Here is a 6,143-nt window from a genome sequence, read left to right as displayed (position 1 = left end):
ACGTTAGTCCTTGGACTCAGCATGCTGACCCTTCCCGTGGACTGTTTGGGTGATTTTGGCCCACGTGGGCTGTCTGTTAAGTACACACAGGACGTCCGTGTGTGTCCGTCAGCACACAAAGGACGTCCGTGGGTGTTCGTCAGCACACACAGGACGTCTGTGGGTGTCCGTCAGCACACACAAGACTTTTGTGGCTGTCCGTGTGTGTCCGTCAACACACACAGGACGTTTGTGGCTGTCCATCAGTACACATATCTGCATGTTGGTCCTTGGACTCAGCACGCTGACCCTTCCTGTGGACTGTTCGGGTGATTTTGGCCCACGTGGGCTGTATGTTCAGTACACACAGGACGTCCGTGGGTGTCCGCCAGCACACACAGGACGTCACTGGCTGTCTGTTTGTGTCTGTGTGTGTCCGTCTGTGTCCGTCAGCACACACAGGACGTCCGTGGCTGTCCATCAGTACAAATATCAGCATGTTGGTCCTTGGACTCAACACGCTGGCCCTTGCCGTGGACTGTTTGGGTGATTTTGGCCCACGTGGGCTGTCTGTTCAGTACACACAGGACCTCCGTGGGTGTCCGTCAGCACACACAAGACGTCCGTGGCTGTACGTGTGTGTCCGTCAGCACACACAGGACGTCCATGGCTGTCCGTGTGTGTCCGTCAGCACACACAGGACGTCCATGGCTGTCCGTGTGTGTCCGTCAGCACACACATGACGTCCGTGACTGTTCGTCAGTACACATATAAGCACGTTGGTCCTTGGACTCAGCACGCTGACCCTTCCCGTGGACTGTTCGGGTGATTTTAGCCCACGTGGGCTATCTGTTCAGTACACACAGGACATCCGTGGGTGTCCGTCAGCACACACATGACGTCCGTGGGTGTCCGTCAGCACACACAAGACGTCCTTGGCTGTCCTTGTGTGTCCGTGTGTGTCCGTGTGTGTCCGTCAGCACACACAGGACGTCTATGGCTGTCCATCAGTACACATATCAGCACGTTAGTCCTTGGACTCAGCATGCTGACCCTTCCCGTGGACTGTTTGGTTGATTTTGGCCCATGTGGCCTGTCTGTTAAGTACACACAGGACGTATCTAGGTGTCCGTCAGCACACACAAGACGTCCGTGTGTGTCCGTCAGCACACACATGACGTCTGTGGCTGTCCGTGGGTGTCCGTCAGCCCACACAGGACGTCTGTGGCTGTCCGTCAGTACACATATCAGCACGTTGGTCCTTGGACTCAGCACGCTGACCCATCCCGTGGACTGTTCGGGTGATTTTGGCCCTCGTGGGCTGTCTGTTCAGTACACACAAGACGTCCGTTGGTGTCCGCCAGCACACACAGGACGTCGATGGCTGTACGTGTGTGTCTGTGTGTGTCCGTCTGTGTCCGTCAGCACACACAGGACGTCCGTGGCTGTCCATCAGTACACATATCAGCACGTTGGTCCTTGGACTCAGCACGCAGGCCGTTCCCGTGGACTGTTTGGGTGATTTTGGCCCACGTGGGCAGTCTGTTCAGTACACACAGGACGTCCATGGGTGTCCGTGGCTGTCTGTGTGTGTCCGTCAGCATACACAGGACGCCCGTGGCTGTCCATCAGTGCACATATCAGCACGCTGGTCCTTGGACTCAGCACGCTGGCCCTTCCCGTGGACTGTTCGGGTGATTTTGGCCCACGTGGGCTGTCTGTTCAGTACACACAAGACATCCGTGGGTGTCCGCCAGCACACACATGACGTCACTGGCTGTCTGTTTGTGTCTGTGTGTGTCCGTCTGTGTCCGTCAGCACACACAGGACGTCTGTGGCTGTCCATCAGTACGCATATTAGCATGTTGGTCCTTGGACTCAACACGCTGGCCCTTGCCGTGGACTGTTTGGGTGATTTTGGCCCACGTGGGCTGTCTGTTCAGTACACACAGGACGTCCGTGGGTGTCCGTCAGCACACACAAGACGTCCGTGGCTGTACGTGTGTGTCCGTTAGCACACACAGGACGTCCATGGCTGTCCGTGTGTGTCCGTCAGCACACACATGACGTCCGTGGCTGTCCGTCAGTACACATATCAGCACGTTGGTCCTTGGACTCAGCATGCTGGCCCTTTCCGTGGACTGTTTGGGTTATTTTGGACCACATGGGCAGTCTGTTCAGTACACACAGGACGTCCGTGGGTGTCTGTGGCTGTCTGTGTGTGTCCGTCAGCATACACAGGACGTCCGTGGCTGTCCATCAGTGCACATATCAGCACGCTGGTCCTTGGACTCAGCACGCTGGCCCTTCCCGTGGACTGTTCGGGTGATTTTGGCCCACGTGGGCTGTCTGTTCTGTACACACATGACGTCCTTGGGTGTCCGGCAGCACACACATGAAATCCATGGGTGTCCGTCAGCACACACAAGACGTCGTTGGCTGTCCGTGTGTGTCCGTGTGTGTTCGTCAGCACACACAAGACGTCTGTGGCTGTCCATCAGTACAAATAACAGCACGTTAGTCCTTGGACTCAGCATGCTGACCCTTCCCGTGGACTGTTTGGGTGATTTTGGCCCACGTGGGCTGTCTGTTAAGTACACACAGGACGTCCGTGTGTATCCGTCTGCACACAAAGGACGTCCGTGGCTGTCCGTGGGTGTCCGTCAGCACACACAGGACGTCTGTGGGTGTCCGTCAGCACACACAAGACTTTTGTGGCTGTCCGTGTGTGTCCGTCAGCCCACAAAGGACGTCTGTGGCTGTCCGTCAGTACACATATCAGCATGTTGGTCCTTGGACTCAGCACGCTGACCCATCCCGTGGACTGTTCGGATGATTTTGGCCCTCGTGGGCTGTCTGTTCAGTACACACAGGACGTCCGTTGGTGTCCGCCAGCACACACAGGACGTCGGTGGCTGTACGTGTGTGTCGGTGTGTGTCCGTCTGTGTCCGTGAGCACACACAGGACGTCCGTGGCTGTCCATCAGTACACATATCAGCACGTTGGTCCTTGGACTCAGCACGCTGGCCCTTCCCGTGGACTGTTTGGGTGATTTTGGCCCACGTGGGCAGTCTGTTCAGTACACAGGACGTCCATGGGTGTCTGTGGCTGTCTGTGTGTGTCCGTGTGTGTCCGTCAGCATACACAGGACGCCCGTGGCTGTCCATCAGTGCACATATCAGCACGCTGGTCCTTGGACTCAGCACGCTGGCCCTTCACGTGGACTGTTCGGGTGATTTTGGCCCACGTGGGCTGTCTGTTCAGTACACACAGGACATCCGTGGGTGTCCGCCAGCACACACAGGACGTCACTGGCTGTCTGTTTGTGTCTGTGTGTGTCCGTCTGTGTCCGTCAGCACACACAAGACGTCCGTGGCTGTCCATCAGTACACATATCAGCATGTTGGTCCTTGGACTCAACACGCTGGCCCTTGCCGTGGACTGTTTGGGTGATTTTGGCCCACGTGGGCTGTCTGTTCAGTACACACAGGACGTCCGTGGGTGTCCGTCAGCACACACAAGACGTCCGTGGCTGTACGTGTGTGTCCGTCAGCACACACAGGACGTCCATGGCTGTCCGTGTGTGTCCGTCAGCACACACATGACGTCCGTGGCTGTCCGTCAGTACACATATCAGCACATTGGTCCTTGGACTCAGCATGCTGGCCCTTTCCGTGGACTGTTTGGGTGATTTTGGACCACATGGGCAGTCTGTTCAGTACACACAGGACATCCGTGGGTGTCTGTGGCTGTCTGTGTGTGTCCGTGTGTGTCCTTCAGCAAACACAGGACGTCCGTGGCTGTCCATCAGTGCACATATCAGCACGCTGGTCCTTGGACTCAGCACGCTGGCCCTTCCCGTGGACTGTTCGGGTGATTTTGGCCCACGTGGGCTGTCTGTTCAGTACACACATGACATCCTTGGGTGTCCGGCAGCACACACATGAAATCCATGGGTGTCCGTTAGCACACACAAGACGTCCTTGGCTGTCCGTGTGTGTCCGTGTGTGTCTGTCAGCACACACAAGACGTCTGTGGCTGTCCATCAGTACAAATATCAGCACGTTAGTCCTTGGACTCAGCATGTTGACCCTTCCCGTGGACTGTTTGGATGATTTTGGCCCATGTGGGCTGTCTGTTAAGTACACATAGGACGTCCGTGTGTATCCGTCTGCACACAAAGGACGTCCGTGGCTGTCCGTGGGTGTCCGTCAGCACACACAGGATGTCTGTGGGTGTCCGTCAGCACACACAAGACTTTTGTGGCTGTCCGTGTGTGTCCGTCAACACACACAGGACGTCTGTGGCTGTCCATCAGTACACATATCTGCATGTTGGTCCTTGGACTCAGCACGCTGACCCTTCCTGTGGACTGTTCGGGTGATTTTGGCCCACGTGGGCTGTCTGTTCAGTACACACAGGACGTCCGTGGGTGTCCACCAGCACACACGGGACGTCACTGGCTGTCTGTTTGTGTCTGTGTGTGTCCGTCTGTGTCCGTCAGCACACACAGGACGTCCGTGGCTGTCCATCAGTACAAATATCAGCAAGTTGGTCCTTGAACTCAACACGCTGGCCCTTGCCGTGGACTGTTTGGGTGATTTTGGCCCACGTGGGCTGTCTGTTCAGTACACACAGGACGTCCGTGGGTGTCCGTCAGCACACACAAGACGTCTGTGGCTGTACGTGTGTGTCCATCAGCACACACAGGACGTCCATGGCTGTCCGTGTGTGTCCTTCAGCACACACATGACGTCCGTGGCTGTTCGTCAGTACACATATAAGCATGTTGGTCCTTGGACTCAGCACGCTGACCCTTCCCGTGGACTGTTTGGGTGATTTTGGCCCACTTGGGCTGTCTGTTCAGTACACACAGGACGTCCGTTGGTGTCCGCCAGCACACACAGGACGTCTGTGGCTGTACGTGTGTGTCTGTGCGTGTCCGTCTGTGTCCGTCAGCACACACAGGACGTCCGTGGCTGTCCATCAGTACACATATCAGCGCGTTGGTCCTTGGACTCAGCATGCTGGCCCTTTCCGTGGACTGTTTGGGTGATTTTTGACCACGTGGGCAGTCTGTTCATTACACACAGGACGTCCGTGGGTGTCTGTGGCTGTCTGTGTGTGTCCGTGTGTGTCCGTCAGCATACACAGGACGTCCGTGGCTGTCCATCAGTACACATATCAGCACGCTGGTCCTTGGACTCAGCAGGCTGGCCCTTCCCGTGGACTGTTCGGGTGATTTTGGCCCACGTCGGCTATCTGTTCAGTACACACAGGACATCCGTGGGTGTCCGTCAGCACACACATGACGTCCGTAGGTGTCCGTCAGCACACACAAGACGTCCTTGGCTGTCCTCGTGTGTCCGTGTTTGTCCGTGTGTGTCCGTCAGCACACACAGGACGTCTATGGCTGTCCATCAGTACACATATCAGCACGTTAGTCCTTGGACTCAGCACGCTGACCCTTCCCGTGGACTGTTGGTTGATTTTGGCCCATGTGACCTGTCTGTTAAGTACACACAGGACGTCTGTGGGTGTCCGTCAGCACACACAAGACGTCCGTGTGTGTCCGTCAGCACACACAGGACGTCTGTGGCTGTCCGTGGGTGTCCGTCAGCACACACAGGACGTCCGTGGGTGTCCGTCAGAACACACAGGACGTCCGTGTGTCCTTCAGCACACACAGGACGTCCATGGCTGTCCGTCTGTGTCCGTCAGCCCACACAGGACGTCTGTGGCTGTCCATCAGTACACATATCAGCACGTTGGTCCTTGGACTCAGCACGCTGACTCTTCCCGTGGACTGTTCGGGTGATTTTGGCCCACGTGGGCTGTCTGTTCAGTACACACAGGACGTCCGTTGGTGTCCGCCAGCACACACAGGACGTCTGTGGCTGTACGTGTGTGTCTGTGCGTGTCCGTCTGTGTCCGTCAGCACACACAGGACGTCCGTGGCTGTCCATCAGTACACATATCAGCACGTTGGTCCTTGGACTCAGCACGCTGGCCCTTCCCGTGGACTGTTTGGGTGATTTTGTCCCACGTGGGCAGTCTGTTCAGTACACACAGGACGTCCATAGGTGTCCGTGGCTGTCTGTGTGTGTCCGTGTGTGTCCGTCAGCATACACAGGACGTCCGTGGCTGTCCATCAGTACACATA

Source organism: Brassica rapa, unplaced genomic scaffold (genome assembly GCF_000309985.2).
Source record: "Brassica rapa cultivar Chiifu-401-42 unplaced genomic scaffold, CAAS_Brap_v3.01 Scaffold0365, whole genome shotgun sequence".
In the NCBI taxonomy this organism is placed as follows: Eukaryota; Viridiplantae; Streptophyta; class Magnoliopsida; order Brassicales; family Brassicaceae; genus Brassica; species Brassica rapa.
Note: the sequence above shows the minus strand (reverse complement) of the source record.